This window comes from Topomyia yanbarensis, chromosome 2, assembly GCF_030247195.1.
Source record: "Topomyia yanbarensis strain Yona2022 chromosome 2, ASM3024719v1, whole genome shotgun sequence".
NCBI classification, from domain to species: Eukaryota; Metazoa; Arthropoda; class Insecta; order Diptera; family Culicidae; genus Topomyia; species Topomyia yanbarensis.
This window is the reverse complement of record NC_080671.1, coordinates 165,851,492-165,868,692: the sequence shown is the minus strand read 5'-3', so window position 1 is coordinate 165,868,692 and position 17,201 is coordinate 165,851,492. Positions and strand designations below refer to the sequence as shown.

The window sequence follows — 17,201 nt, the reverse complement described above, 5'->3', positions numbered from 1 at the left end:
GTGCAAATCTCCTACAACATTTTTTGCGGGATTTGTCTATTTTAGACTATAGTCATTTGAAGAAAATTAGTGAAAATAGTTTAACCTTTTTCAAGAAACAGTCTAGATCATTTTTGGAAAAACAAAGTATGCAAAGTGGCTTTTTATGACAAAGTTCTCATGTACAGAAAGTTTCATTAAAGTCTGAGAGGGTGCTGCCAATATTTGTTCGAGTTGGCACAAAATTCGTCATTCCTGGGATTTTCAGTACCGATGCTACAACCCTAATTGTATTCCAAGCCCCGTTAGAGGATTCTCTAAAATGACCATGCAACGTTCTCCCATAAAAAAGCAAAACCTTGGTACTACATTCCGTTGCGGAACTTGACCTTTTGTTACGACAGACCTTGCAGCCGACTCATACAGCAAACAACAATTGCAGGAGTGATACGATCGTACTGACCTCCAAAAATTCTTCCTGAGTTGGGATCGAACATACGACGCGTGAATTATGATACCAGCGACTTACCCTCTCAATTCCGATAAGCGATGTAGCGAGTAGAAGGTTGCGTTATAAGCGTTTTATATACCAACCAGTCATTGCCAACCTTGACAACACGGTGTGGTGCCGATCCGCACCAAAAACGCGCTGTGAGACCGTTTCGTCTTTACCTTTTCGTCTATGGTGACTGGCACTAAAATTATCAAATTTCAAATGAAAATAAGTCCTAGTTTTAGGTATTTCTCTAAGAAACGTTCCCTTGAATATAGAAAGAAACTATAAATCTGTATTCCCAGTTTTAAGTTAGCCTTAAAACAGTTCTCCTTACTATCGAAATAATTCAACTAGTCTTAGACATTTTAGCTCTACGAATTGTAAAAAATGCAAATGTAAAGGAAGTTCACACCTTCAAAGCTACCGCAATATTGCGGGCCAAATAAAACGAACTGAATAAAAAAATAACAGAAAATATCGTCAAGCTCGGCGTTTATTTGGTGCCTGAATGTTCTGTTATTAATTATTGTCGCAAGAAACTAAATTCTGAGCCGAATATGATTTCTGGAGAAGCTCTACGTAGTAAGAGATTAAATAATAACTCCCCACAGGGCATCCTTTTTAAAGGTATTTGCCGAAAACATGAAATAGCACTCCTATTCCGCTCAGAGACTAACCTTCCATAATTGAATAGTTTGGCAGGGCTTTGAATTAAAAGGCCTGACAAAATCATTACCATCCCACCAAAAACTCTGGCATATGACAGTGCTAACATTTTCATTCCAAATTCAAAGGACAACTCGTCTCTATCCTTTCCGCTAGGTTGGATTAACTTTGCATTACTTGGGGGCTAACCAAACTGGCAAAATAGTAATGATAATTGGATTTCTTAACACATGGTTGGTTACCTTTTCCGTACCCGGGGGACCAACAGGAAAAACCGAAACAGACATTTGCCATTCTCTCGTAAACGTATAGTGAAATGATTCGTCCGTCCGGAACCAAAAAAAATAATATAAAAGAAAAACCAAACCTCACAGAAACAATTTTACGCTTCATCAGAGTAATTTTAATCCATTGAGGGGAAAAAGAGATGATTTTATCAAACTTCCCAAGAACGGGAATGGCACAGACAGCCACTGTAGCGGTAGGTCCATATAATGTCGAATATATGGGGACCAGATTGGTTAAAGGAAAAGGAATTTGAGGGTTGCAGCTCTGTCCCATAAACGAAGCCGGATGAGGTAGACACAACAGGTAGGACAAAAACCGGACGCGCGTGGTTAGCGTTGGGAGAGAAAGAGTTTTGTTAAAGCTACCATCGCATCGGCGAGGATACTGCGGTCGTACTGATTGGGTCAGAAAAAGGACTCACAATATTCGCCGCAGCAGCGAAGAAAACTCCGAACTTCGCTGCTCTCTTTTTATAGAATGTCCCTCTTCGCTACTTAGCGCGGTATACGTCTGATGATAATGAAAACGACGATAAAATCGACACCGGTTGCAAGTTTCGCCATTGCGGATAAATGTTGAAAAAATAGTTTCTTTATGTTTTGAAGTTTTTTCTGCAGTTTCTTTATGCCCCTCGTGGGACTAAGCACGTTTTTACGGTATTCAAATTTAAACAAGTACGCTGGATGTCGAGCAAAAAATAAACATCTGATTGGAGATAAAATAACTTACCTTTCAGAACTTTTCTGCCAATGCTTCAGACGACAACAAATAATCAGCAACTTCGAATGTTTCCCTCAAAAACAATAACACAGTACTTATTTCACACTGAACAATACTGTATGCACATTTTCACGAGTAGACACATTTGACGTTTCAAACTATTTTCTACCACAATTGACCAATTATCTAAACACTTATGCTATAACCATGTAACACATGAAACTTTGCACATACCACACTGATATTTCCTACTCTCCTAATTCTAGATAACACACGTTGTTTGCTAACACAATTTGATTACTGCTTTTCGAAAAAGGTTTGAAGTTGTTTCGACAATCTTGGCTTGTACGAATAATTCTTTCAAGGCGTCACCTTCGAAGTAGACAATTAATGATCCATTATTTTGCACTCAATCGATCCTGAAGAGAGAAAGAGAAGAAAAAAAAACAAAAGATAAATTGTTATCAAAAGTTGATTGTTTTAAATGGTTAATAATACACAGTACGATGCATTAACTCATTGATCAACTAAGTTATTCCATTCCGCAAACGTACCCTAATACATGTATGCATAATTAATCGAGAATTAAATCCGATTATAGTTTGCACGTTTTTTTTTGCTACGGCTCATGAATTTCAGCACCGACTGCAACTAGTATGTGCGAATGCGCCCAAGTCCATCATCGTGAAACAAAATTGAACACCGAAACTGATATCTTCCTGCAGACGGTGATGTTGTTTTTTTCTCCTTTCTACATACCTATACACACGGACAGCGTTTACACGCGACCTATCCCAACATGCAACGAATTAGAATCTCAATCTCGAAACTGCACGCCACTCTTCTAGTACTTCCACAGTTGCACTGTATAGAATAGGAGTTGGAAGGGCGAGCGACTAACGACGCAGTAATCCCCGGTCGGCGTCTGGAACTATTAGCATTTTTAGACGGGAACAGTGAGGATCGAGATACTTCGAATAGCTGCTGAAAATATTCCACGGATACCGGCTGTCCAAAGACGTTCCCCGCTACGATGTAAATTGCCAGTAACTGAAGCCTACTTGTGGTGTTGTTGCGTACATTGGCGGCAGGAAATAAACAAGAGTAAGTACCATCGTACTGACCTCAGCTACAACTGCATCGGCCGCAGTCAGAGAAACGGGACGGAACGGGTGGATCGCGCGGGTGATGATGGGTGCAGTGTGTGTGTGGCTCTTATTTTCTGCAAGTGTAACTGGCTTCCTGGCGGTACCCGGGGGGGTTTGAAAGTAAACGATGCAGCCGCCGATGACGGTGACGACGCCACGCCGGTGACCCCTGCCAATCGAACCGAAACTGTGCACCAGAGGTGCTCAACATGCGTTTGCAATACGATATTGTAGACCTAATTTCAGGAACTATTCGGAGGACGGTAAGCTCACTGTAAAGTGGATTAAATAACGCATTACACTAATAGTTCTGTGTTTGTGCTCATATCACTTTCATTGTTCGATCGATTTGATATTACGGGTAGATTTGAATTTAGGTATACTAGTCCGTATCCCTGCGATTTTAAATCTGAATACACTTAACTTCGAAATTTCATTTTGTGTGAACTTGTCCTTTTTTCGTTTTTGGACGGATTATTTTTAATTGGATTGTCTGCTCTAAATATATCACCAAGGGGCCGTTCATATAAGGGATCATCCATAAATGACGTAGCATTTTTTGAATGATTTTCAACACCCCCCTCCCCCCATCGTAGCATTTCGTCACAAAACTCTAAATACCCCCCTGATAATTACGTAGCTTGACGGTAACCCTACCCCTCCGCTTGTCCCCGTAAAAAATAAAAAATTATAAAAAACGATGTCAGTTAGATGAAACTCGTAAAATTGTCGTGACATCAGGTCAACCCCTATTCCCTTTAAAAAAGCTACGTAGCATGACATGACCCCCTACTCCCCTGTCGTCACATCATCACAAATTACAAGACTCCCCCCTCCCCCATATAATGCTACGTCATTTATGGATGGTCCCTAAGATGTCGCATATTGACAGTTGGATAAGAGCGTGACATAACATAAATTACCGATATAAAAACTAAAAATTCGTGTCTTTTCTACGAGACATGGTTTGTAAATGGACCCTAAAGGAACAATATTCCATAACGAAATCATTCATGTAACATCGATGGCAGAGTAGTGGGACTAAGGCCAAGTTCCCTTTGGGTCGTGCAAAACTGAGAAGACACATAAATTTAGGCTCAGAGAACAGACGTCCAGCTTAAGCGTTAAAGTTGAACGGCAATCAATCAAAACAATCATTAATACTAGAACATGAATAACAATTGGCAGAGTGGTATACCACCTTGCCCCGGCTAATAAACCTAGGTTAAAGAACCTTTACTCGCTCTTCTTATCAAAACAACATATACTTTTGCTCCCAATAAAATTAAAAATGCTTTTGCTCTGAGTATTCGTATACTCGGAGACTAACCCTCCCACCGCATAAAAACATATTCATTTTATGGCCGCATTGCCTGCTTGTGGCGAATCCTAGAACTATACCTGTCATTCAATCCAACTTCGTAATACCTATGGAAGCGTCGATGAGTCGGTGACCTTCCTTAAGTAGGAATTACGTCAACATTTCCTACCCTATCCTAAGGATCGGTGAAGATGATCGTGGCCGGCAATAACGATTCTAATGCTATGAGTTTACTTAACTCAAAAGACATAAAGTTTGTCTATTGATGACATTTGGTTCTCAGACCGGTGTCGATTAGGTACTATCAGCATACTCCTGTCAGTAGAAGAGTGAGAGGGTGCGAACGGATATAGGCCTGACGAAACTACCTTAACCATGAATAGTTGATCGGAGATAAGTTCCAATACAATTTTAATATGGTTAGTATCGATAATAACGGATCACTAGGTTCTCCAAATTGGTCGTGTATTCGGTGCATTAGGTTATAAGTAGAGTAGAGTGGGGTCAAGTAGGTCAGTTATCTTTGGCGAGCTCGTGCGATGGTGTTTTTGCACTGATTTTTACAAACAAGTGCTCATTTGAAAGATTATACATCTGGCATCGTTTTAGCAATAATGGTTTTATTCCTGGCCAAATATTTTTCAAGCTAAATGCAATAAGGCAAAAGTACTTTTTTCGATGTTTTTTAAAATCTGTGTGTACGATAAGTCCTGTTAAATTAAACAATGTACACGCCGAAAGAAAATCATTTGTTCAATTTTTATTTGAAGAGTAATGATACTAAAGATTATTTAACAATCAAATTGACGTCATTCAGGTAAGAAAATGAGAAGTGGCAAATGATGTGAAAAATAATAAAACAGCGAAAGGAAATGTTGTTTCGGCAGCTGCATCTGACTTTGTACTTGCGAATGACTTCTTCGGTATCCTCGTCGTCGCCAGAGTGTGGAATTGTAGCTGTTTATTCCGGTTCACGTGGTTGATTAGTTGTGAGACGATCAGTAGTGAGCTATAGTGCCCCCCAAACGGCTGACGTATCGTTCCCCTAAGCAGTATGTTTCATGTTGATATCCGTATTTTTCCGAAAACAAAAATTTCGAAAAACTAACACAAAACTCGTGTTTACCATTAATGTTTACGTAAGAAAAAACTAACTTGACATTTTTTACATTGATTAAATGTACTGTACAGAGGACGAAAGACAATGCGTTTTCGCAGAACAACACGCGAATACATAAATGACGCCGTAACAAATACAACTGAACCAGGGTAACAGCGGAAATGACAGTCGCCTACGATGTTCTCTACCGTGTATCTAATTCACACAAGATGAGCGACCTCTACAATAACATAGCAAAGATAATGCCCTATACCTATAGTAACCATTCTACTCTACCTTGAAACGCTCATCGATTATCGTTTTTATCGTTCGTTGACGCGTGTACTACTGACATTTCAGTACTAAATACTTTTCTTGACCTATAACATTTCACGCTATCCTGTTTGATCATACATGCTACATGCTATCATTCGGTGGCTTTCAACACTATAAATATATCGTAGCGCTTAAATAACGAAACCAGTTTAAATACTGTTCCAATAAATAGTTAATAGGTTAGTTATGCAGATGAGATTAACTTTTCTAAGTAATACAACCACGGTCGGCAGTTTGGAGTTCAAATAACCTTTGTTTATAAAACATAGGTTACTCTCGGTAGCCGGCTACCCAGAGTTTAAAGAAAGCTCAAAAACTAAACAAGATCTTTTCTTTTCCGAGTGACCATTCACTCAAAAACTGAATTAGTATGTTTTAATTGCCGCAAGGTTCTACTGTATCGATTTTGTTGGCTATTTTCGGCAAATTTGAGACTAAGAGAAACGAAAGCAATGAAATTGAAAGACGGATAGGTATTCTAGAGCGAATCAGTTATAAACTTAGAAAGGAAAACTAGGACTAGGCAGGCTCATATGGACATGATCGAAAGGAAATGTGAAGAATTCTTTGCCTTTTGCTAAGTAGGAGTTGGGCGTTGTACCCAAGTCTACCGCATGGTCTATGGTAGAACATAACTCATCATCATGTTTTACCGCCGACGCCGGCAAACAATTCTTCACAAATCCTCGCCTAGAACGACCATGAGTTTAATGTCGGATTTTTCTGACAGAGTTGCGTGATTTATGCTCATGATTGCAGGATCTTAGTCGTAATTCCTATTCACGTTATCGTGATAATTTGGTCACGAGTATTTCAGGATTTTAGTCACGAAGATTGATGTTTTTGTCACGACCAGTTTGATTTAAGTTCTTGATTTTAGGATCTTAGTCACGATTTTGTAATTTATTTGCACGTTATCTTCATATTTTACTTTAAAGATTATTTTCGAATTTGACACGTGGAGTGGCGTGACTCATATTCATAACATCAGCAGTATTATTATATCTGTAATTTCTCTTCGCCTTATCGCGATTTGTTATTGTTTGGTTATTATCGGAAACGTGTCAATATGAACAGGAGCAGAAAAATGTGACGCATTGGCGGTATCTTGTTATGTGAACTATACCATAAACACGATTTGTGGCTCTATAATGTATTTTTGGTGCTCAGCGCAGTCTTTTTCTGTTCAGACATCACACTGACCCTTATTAAATGAATGACAATGTTCTACGTTCTAAGAATTTTCTTATGATTACTGCTTATGCATCTTGTCGCTAGTAGCTGGACTTATATGACATTTCATGGAATAGTGCATAAAACAAAAATGATTCTACGAATTATACTCAAAATTTTGTGAAATAGTTCACGTGAAAATTCTATGACCAGGTTACACGCACACAAGATAGATCGTAGGTTATGTACTAGGAATCATGAACTAATTCATGAATCTATAATATTTCTTGATTTTGCGAGCTATATTCACGTGAACAAATGGTCAGTCGTGACTATCATACTAGGAATCATGAACCAGTTCACAAATACATGAATAATGTTCTTTGACTTCGTGAACTATTTCATGACCACGAATGGTTACTGTTACAATTGTACTAGAAATCATGATCCAGTTCACGAATACATGAATAATAGTCGATGCTTTTGTGGACTGCTTCTCGAGCTCGGCTATTGGATCGTGACCAATATATTAATAATCAAGAGAGGATTGAATGAATTCATGAATAAAATTCCGAATTTCGTGGAAAATTTTACGAGAAGGTATCCAGACTGTTTTGATTTTGTGAACTAGTGTTCCTAAATGTTTATTCGTTATTATGGGAATGCTTTTTTCCGTGCAATAATCTCTAGCTAAATAAATGTCGTTGAAGTAAAAAAGATATTACGTCGCTGTTGGGCTATCTTATGACAAGCGCCATTTTGCATATTTCGAGAAAAACGATTTTTAAAGTTTGAGATTGAATATCTTGAAACTTATTAATGGTATAAACTAGTCAAAGAAGACAATTGATGCTTCTATCTATTCAGTATTATTATCTCAAATATTACGAAGATCAGTTGACTATGTTGTGAGCTTTTACTATAAATGTAAACGAAAGTCACGCTCACACGTGTCATAGGTGTGTATTGATGACAAAATTTGTATGGCGTGTCATAATCGTGCATGGAAAATTTTCCATAGAAAAAAATCATCAATTATTAACTTTTCTTCATATCTTTAACTTCATTTGGTATATAAACAATCGGTTAGATGCATTTTGAAGAAAATGAGTCAGGAAATCTAGAAAAAATAGTTATTTTTTGGTTTGGCAACACTGTAGCCAAATATGCTATATTTCCAGTTTAAAACTTAAATTGCATTTTTCCCACAATTCGTGCATTTTTGCTTCGAAAATAATTATGCCATTGTGTTTTTCAGATAGTTTTACATATAAAAATATCTTATACATTAATATAATTTGAGCCAATCCCCAGATACAGTCATTTGAAGCAAAAAATAAAGAATCTTTCAGCACGTTTCTCACTATATCTCAGTGACCAAGTAAAATGTCATAATTCTGTAAACGCCACTTTGTAGAGATTTTTTAGACAAGTAATGTGGCATATCTAACTCAGTTTACTCCAAAATGGCGTTTGTCATAAGATAGCACAACAGCGACGATTAGTCGAAATAAAAAAGAAAATACTTCTTAACATCACAAACACGCAAGATAGATCGTAAGTCATATACTATATTATATTATATTTCCTGATTATACATCATATTATCATGATTTAATCTGTGCCACAATATTCCGCCACGTCACTCGGTCAGTTGCTACTTGTCTCCAACCTCTCAGGTGCCCGATACTCGCCAGGTTATGCTCCACTTGGTCCAGCCACCGGGAACGACTTCCAGAGATAATACGCCATTGTTCGCTGTCACCAATGAGCCTAGATAGATGAACTCGTCAACCATCTCGAACTCGTCGCCGTCGATCGTAATACTACGGCCCAATCGTTCCCTATCGCGATCGGTTTCGCCAGTCAGCATGTACTTCGTCTTAGACACATTTATCTTCAGTCCTACTCGTGCTGCTTCGCGCTTCAGGCGGGTATACAGATCTGTTACCGTCTCCTTGTTTCTACCGATTATGTCCATGCCGTCAGCGAAGCACACGAACTGTCCGGATCTCGTGAAAATCGTGCCCCGAATGTTGAACCCCGCTCTTCGCATCACACCTTCCAGCGCTATATTGAACAGCAGGCAGGACAACCCATCGCCTTGTCTTAGTCCCCTGCGTGTTTCAAATGGACCCGAGAGGCCGCCCGAAATTTTGACACAATACCTTACACCATCCATCGTAGCCTTAATCAGTCTTGTCAGCTTTCCAGGGAAGCCGTTCTCGTCCATCATTTTTCATACCTCTACACGGTCCACCGTGTCATATGCGGCTTTAAAGTCGTTGAACAGGTGATGTGTCGGGACCTGGAATTCACGACATTTTCGGAGGATTTGCCGTGTAGTAAAGATTTGATCGTTTGTTGATCTGCCGTTGATGAAACCAGCCTGATAACTCCCGACAAATCCATTTACCAGCGGTGATAGGCGCCGGAACAGAATCTGGGAGAGCACTTTATAAGCGGCATTTGTCACTGTGATCGCTCTGTAATTTTCACAGTCCAATTTGTCGCCTTTCTTGTATATCGGGGTGATGACCCCTTAGTTCCACTCCTCCGGTAGCTGTTCTCTATCCCAGATTCTTTAGATTATTCGGTGCACGCTTTCCGTCAGTTTCTCCGGACCCACCTTGAAGAGTTCCGATCCTAGACCATCCTTACCAGCCGCCTTGTTGTTCTTGAGCTGTTGAATAGCCTCGTTAACCTCATTCATAGTGGGCGCCGGTACATCCGCGTCGGCTGCGACACTGGCATAATCGTCCTCTTCGAACGCCCGATTGTCCGCCTTCGCACCATTCAGATGTTCATTGTAGTATTGCCTCCACCTTTCGACCACCTCACGTTCGTCCGTCAAGATGCCACCTTCCTTGTCTCTACACATTTCGGCCCGCGGCACGAAACCGTTGCGAGAGTCATTCAGCTTCTTGAAGAACGCCCGCGTTTCCTGAGAGCGATACAGCAGCTCCATCTCCTCTCTCTCAGACTCTTCCAGGCGGCGCTTTTTGTCCTGAAAAAGACGAGTCTGCTGTTTTCGCTTCCGTCGATATGACTTCTGACGTGATGCTTCAAGCCACTAACGAGTGGCTTGAAGCAACAACGCTGCGCGTGCTGCATTCTTCTCGTCCAATATCTCTTGGCACTCGCCATCGAACCAATCGTTCCGTAGACTCCTCTGTACGTATCCCAGGACGCTCTCCGCAGTGTTGCTTATGGCTGCTTTAGTCCTGGTCCAGCAGCCCCCAAAGGGAGCATCGATGAGCTCCTCCTCCGGTGGCAGCGCTGCTTTAAGATACTGCGCGTACGTTGTCGCGACGTTGGTTTGCCTCAGTCGGTCCAGGTTATACCGCAGCGGGCGCCGGTATCTTACACTGTTCACTACGGATAGTTTTGGACGCAGTTTAACCATCACCAGATAGTGGTCCGAGTCGATGTTAGCGCCCCGATAGGTCCTTACGTCGATAATGTCCGAGAAGTGCCGTCCATCAATCAGAACATGATCAATTTGCGTCTCTGTTTGTTGCGGTGATCTCCAGGTTACTCGGTGCAGGAGGCGGTGCTGGAAGAAGGTGCTCCTTTTGGCCATGTTCTTGGAGGTGGCGAAATCGATTAGTCTTAGGCCGTTCTCGTTCGTCTGCTGGTGGGCGCTGAACCTTCCAATAACCGGTCTGTATTCCACCTTCTGGCCAACCTGAGCATCAAGGTCGCCGATGACGATTTTGACATCATGTCTTGGGCAGCGATCGTATTCACGCTCCAGCTGCGCGTAGAATTCGTCCTTGTCGTCGTCGCTACTTCCGAGGTGGGGACTATGCACGTTAATTATGCTGATGTTGAAGAACCGGCCCTTGATCCTCAACCTGCACATTCTGTCGCTGACCAGCCACCATCCGATCACACGCTTTTGTATGTCCCCCACCACCATAAAAGTTGTTTCCAGCTCGTGTGTATTGCCGCAGCTCTGGTAGATGGTGTAATTCCCGCGAAAGACCCGCACCGTAGACCCCTTCCAACACACCTCATGCAGCGCCACAATGTCGAACTTGCGGTCGTTCACTATATCGGCAAGTATGCGAGTGCTCCCGATAAAGTTAAGCGACCTGCAGTTCCATGTCTCACGTTTCCAGTCTTAGTCATATACTAGGAATCATGAATTAGTTCACGAATCCATGAATAATATTTAATGATTTTGTGAACCATATTCAAATGAACAAATGGTCAGTATTGACTAGTATACTAGATCATGAACCAGTTCACGAATACTTGAATAATATTCTATGATTTCGTGAACTATTTCTAGGGCACGGCTATCGGATTGTGACTAATACATTAGAAATCATGAATTAGCTCACCAGGATTGTATGGATTCATGAATAAAATTGCGAGTTTCGTGAAATAGTTCACGAGAAACTATCCAGACTCTTTTGATTTTGTGAACTAGTGTTCCTAAATCTATAAACATCATCAACATCAACATCAAGAGTTAACCTTTGGTTTTATAAATAATGTTCATAAAAAAACTAAAAAGCGTTACGCACGCGTTACTGGCTAGGGGTTTGCTGAGAAACACAAATTTTGTTCCCTGTTTTTGGAGCTAGCGTCAATCCGGCGCTAGCTTAGTCCTGTCACTAAGTTAGTGACGCATTCTGATGATACGAAGTTGAAACGCGAATGTCACAACTAATCAAGGTGTCCATTATAATGTTATTGGACATCCTCTACATTTCTAGCATTTTCGAGATTTTGTAATGCTTAACATATTGTTTCATCAAGAATTCAGGCTCTCTCCAGAAACGCCGACGAAGCAACAGATTTCCAAAGCAGATAGTAACGTTCCTGTTCAAGCTACCATTGCATTGAATCTAAATACAATATTGTAACTGCTATTGTCAGCGCTGCATGCTCTAATTTTTTGAGAGCTGTCCCTGCCAGAATCACTCCCTACAATTGCAGACAAGACGGGAAATGTTACTAACTATAACACTACTTAAGGCCAATTGCAGCGGGCCGATAGGTTGCGGTTTATGGTTAAGATGTGCGGGGGTAAGGACTTCGCGATTATTTGTTGGCGCTTGAGACCACGTTGATCAGACTATAAGGGACCATTCATAAATTACGTAACGCTTTTAGGGGGGGAGGGGGTACGACAAGTTGTGACATAGGGGGGAGAGGGTGTTAACTAGATCGTTACGTAACATGTTTTCGTCGAAGAAAAAAAATTTTGAAGTAGAATACTTCTAACGTTTCAATATGGGGTCCCGTTTCAAAAATTTCAGTTGAGAAATTTTCCCAGGTTTGAAATGCGAGTATCTTCCGTTCTACTGGACGAAATCGCAATATTTTTGCACTATCTGATCGGAAATTTGTGCACGTATATCGTATTAAATTTCGGAATTACTGCGACTACTATAAATAAACCAAAACAAGGATTTTCAGAAAATCCTTCGGAAACAGCCAGGAAAATGCGCAATTTGTCAGCATATCCCACGCAGAGCCGTCAAAAAGGAGCGTGTAAGCGTTTCATTACATACGGGAATGTTATATATGGGTCATTCCATGCGAAGTGATCAAGGCACGTGTAATCGACCTCCACGGATTTGAACAAAATTTAGCGGAATTGTTCATCTAGGGCCAATATATAAAAACCCAAATTTTTGTGACAATTGAACCACCCCTCGGGTCATGGGAGCATCCCCCGTTTTGGTAAATTGTCAAAACCCTTGATTTTCTTTTGATCATATCTCCGGTTCTATTTACTCTAGAATCAAACCACAGGATGGCTTTTGAAGAAAATTGTTCAAGGAGTCTATAAAAAATATTGTTTTTTGCCGACAGTGTTGCCAAGTATGCAATTTTATCAGTTAAATATTGAAAGTTATTTTTCTCAAAATACGTATATTTTAATTTTGAAAATTTTAATGCCATCGCGTTCCTCAGACATTTTTACATAAAAAACACTTATCATCTCAATATAATATGAGCGCATCTTGAGATACACCGTTTTGAAGAGAAAAACCGCAATTTCCCATATAAAATCGCAAGCGCACAACACTAAAAAACCAACTTGAGTATTCTGAGTTCAAACATAATTTTTCGTGAAGTAGACGAGAAATGATGAAAAACTACGTATTTGGTTTGCTTCTAGCAGATCAGGGGCGATTTTTATGACAGTTTGAAGATTTTCTCAATTTTGGCCAATAAAAATGGATTTTTATATGAGAAAATCGGAGTTTTTCCCTTCAAAACGGTATATCTCAGGATGCGCTCATATTATATTGGGATGATAAGTGTTTTTTATGTAAAAATGTCTGAGGAACGCGATGGCATTAAAATTTTCAAAATTAAAATATACGTATTTTGAGAAAAATTAACTTTTAATATTTAACTGAAAAAATTGCATAGTTGGCAACACTGTCGGCAAAAAATAATATTTTTTATAGTCTCCTTGAACAATTTTCTTCAAAAGCCATCTTGTGGTTTGATTCTAGATTAAATAGAACCGAAAATATGATCAAAAGAAAATCAAGGGTTTTGGCAATTTGCCAAAACGGGGGGTGCTCCCATGACCCGAGGGGTGGTTCAATTGACACGAAAATTTGGGTTTTTATATATTGGCCCTAGATGAACAATTCCTCCAAATTTTGTTCAAATCCGTGAAGGTCGATTTCAAGTTTGCATCTTTTTTTGATCACTTCGCGTGGAATGACCCATATACAGGTCACGCGAGCTTGTTTTGTATCAGTGGGTGCTCGCTTACCACACGAGCAACATGCTCGTCCGGACGGTACAATGAGCGGTATCATGTTTGCGTTCCCGTACCAAGCGTCATCGCCAGGTTCTTCGTGATAAAATCCAGGGAATCACCAAATCTGCCAGTCGGCGTCTGGCTCGTCGTGGTGATGTAAAATGCATCTCCAATTTAATCTACGAATGCTGATGGTGTGCAGAAAAATGTCATCCGAGATGCCGTGACCTACACTGAACACGCCAAGCGCAAAACCGCAATGAATGTCGTCTATACTCTGAAGCGGCAGGGACGCACTTTGTATGGATTTGGAAGTTGAAAAGGTAGAACTCACTTGTATCATTATAAAAAATGCCCTTTTCAGAGCCACCAAAATCATTTCAAAGAATGAGTTTGCATTTTCTGTTTCATGGACTGTTTCTCCCTGGAGAGCTATTTGGGTTAAACCCTAAATTATGATTTATTTCAGTACGCAAATTGCAAATATGGTCAGAAACAAACTGGAGTGAAGTGAATTTTTACTAGGCGCATTCAAAAAAGGTTTCAATTCTCAAACATTTTACAAAGGTGCCGTATTACATTACTCTCTTTACCCTTAGTGTTCGATAATCTCCGTAGTGGAAACACAATTTCAATTTTGTTCTTTATCAAAAATATGTGGTCGACCAACCAAGGGGTGGAGCTACGACGAACACATTGAGGACAACACAAAAAAGGACGAGCTTACGTTGTGCTGTAGTCAGGTATAAAAACTCAGCATGCTGTTGCTTACGCTCAGTTCGTTTCCAGCATCAGCATGCAGCAGTTCGTTTGTAGCATGTTCCGCGAAATTCAAACCGCCGTCCATTTGCTGCAGTCAGAAGAGTTGGCCAAGCACGCCGTCTTCGATGGCACCAAAACTGTTACCATATACACCAGCACCAAGTAAATTTCGAAAACTGCCCAAAGAAAAGGCCCTTTTCAGGGCCATCAATTTATCGACAAAGAATCGAATTGAAATTTTATTACAAGCATCAGAAAGTGGCTTGCCAAGAGCGTTGGATGGTAAGTGAGCCACTTGTGAACAATATCGTCGCTTTCAAGTAGAATGGCACAAAATAAAAAAGTTATTTGTGTGATTTGTAGGCAGGTTAGTGTAATAATTCAATTTACAAAAATCGAACGTTTTCTAACATTTCGATATAGGTGCTCCGTTTCAAAATTTTCGGCCTGAATGTTGCCTGTTTTTCTAAAAGTGAAAATCTGCTATTGTACTGAATGAAAATCTTCGATTTTTGCGCTGATTGGAAATAGTTGTGACTAATTCTGTAGAATGTACAATTACTGAAAATAACGGATTTTGTGAAAGCAGTGGTTGGTCCATACAATTCGATTCCAAGCAAGCCAGACTAGTTTTCGTTGGAAGGTCCATCCCTGACAACAGAAATAAACTATTTTATTTTGTATTCAACTACAACTTCCTTGAAAACAGCACAGCTAAAAAACTTTAGGGAAAAACGCGTAAACCTAAATTTTCCACTATAATAAAAACTAGTGCCCCCGCCGCACAGCATCATCAAGATTGATAGTTATTCAAGCCGGGTGGAAAGGGGGTGGGAGGTTGTAAGGCAATGGAAAATTTCATTTATAATAATAATACTTTATAATTGGCTGGTCCTGAAAACAACTTGTTGGTTTGTGGTTTATTTTGGGTCACAATTCAGGCCCGCTCGATTTCTGATAGCTGTGAATTTTTCGCAGGGCGACTGTTTCTGTTCGGTAGCGATGGGGCTTCTTAACGCTAACCGTGACTGGGGCACTTTTACACGGCCTTCGTTGCCAACCAGCCCCTGTCAAGGACGACGTCTCTGTACAGCCAGCATCACTGCCATGAAAGGCAAAACATTGATTTTGAGCCGAATGATTAGAAGCTGTATTTAGTTACAAAATGTCGATTAAATTAAATTATTAAATCATCCCACAAGATGCAAAACGTCGTGTGAAATGCTTGAATATCGAGCATAGTGCCGAACATAATTCTTTGGGGCTTTATAGCTATAACGCCCCATATATGTCGGTCGCTGTCAAACTCCATATGATGGTATAGGGTTGCCAGGGAGTTGTTGCCAACTGCTTGCGGGGAGCCTTTCCTCCGGTGGACTTACGGTTTGTTTGGTACAGGTCATGTGGCGAAAAATGCTGATCTGCTACTTCTCTGATGCTGGTAGTAGGACGACGGTCAAACGCTCGTTTGCGTGCCTTCATTCATAAAAGTTCAACAATATTTTCAAAGAATGTTGCAAATTGTCAACTTGATAATTCCATAAATACTCCAAATAAACTATGAATGTGCTAAAGTCGACAAAATCGCATAGAAATTGCTTATTCCAGAGCAGAATTTACCGGTCTAAAGTGTATTCTACTTCACTCCGGTTATGTCTCTGACATTACCCACCCATCTTTTTTCTTGGAATTTGTTACGTAACAGGGGTGGGGGGATGGAAAAATTTGTGACAATTTGTTACATATGGGGAGGGGGGGTCAATTTTGGGCAATTTTTGCGTTACGTAATTTATGAACGGTCCCTAAGTACTACAGCGTTCACTAAATCATCGGGGCGTTTCTGTGTTTGCGAAAACTTGAGCGTAGATACGCGTGGATGATCGCGATTGCATGTTCGTCTTTCTGTATCCGCGCGAAGGACTCGAGCGTTTGTATGTTAATGACATTTAAGTTGCAGTCAACGGTTTAGACGCTAGATTGTCGCTGATGTGCTATCTTATGACACACGCCATTTGGCCCATTTCGAGAAAACCGAATTTTTAAGATTGAGCGTGAATAACTTGAAACTGGTAGAAACAATTCAGAGAAGACAATTGATACTTCTATTTATTCTGTATTAATCTCTCAATTATTACGTAGATCGATTGACTATATTGAGTTTTTACCAAAAATGTAAACAAAAGTCACACGTGTCATAAGTGTGTATTGATGACAAAATATGTATGACGTGTCATAATCATGCCACCTACCCTCTAACCTCCCCCCCCCCCTTCGCCTCGTGAGTTGAAATCCGAATTTTCGGTATTTGTTTCAATTCGCGATATAGAAAGTTTTAAATTTTCAATGGTAATGCAATAAAGACCCGTTTTTATCAGTACAGTAGGGCTGATGAAACGGGGACATTTATAAAACCGGGACATATATTTTTCTTTCTTTTTAATAAACCGAAGCTCTTAAAATATGCGTCTTTA

The 17,201-nt window shown here is 40.2% G+C and overlaps 1 protein-coding gene across 10 annotated transcripts in view; it reads right to left on the bottom strand.

The window, feature by feature from the left end:
• The window catches only part of LOC131682014 (mucin-19), a 642,211-nt gene that overhangs the window by 610,339 nt on the left and 14,671 nt on the right, over nucleotides 1–17,201 (bottom strand). For all 10 annotated transcript variants that reach the window (XM_058963148.1, XM_058963145.1, XM_058963144.1 and 7 more), the window contains exon 3: nucleotides 2,159–2,568. The gene's annotated coding sequence lies outside the window, so the exon portion shown is untranslated. The remainder of the gene's footprint in view (nucleotides 1–2,158; nucleotides 2,569–17,201) is intronic.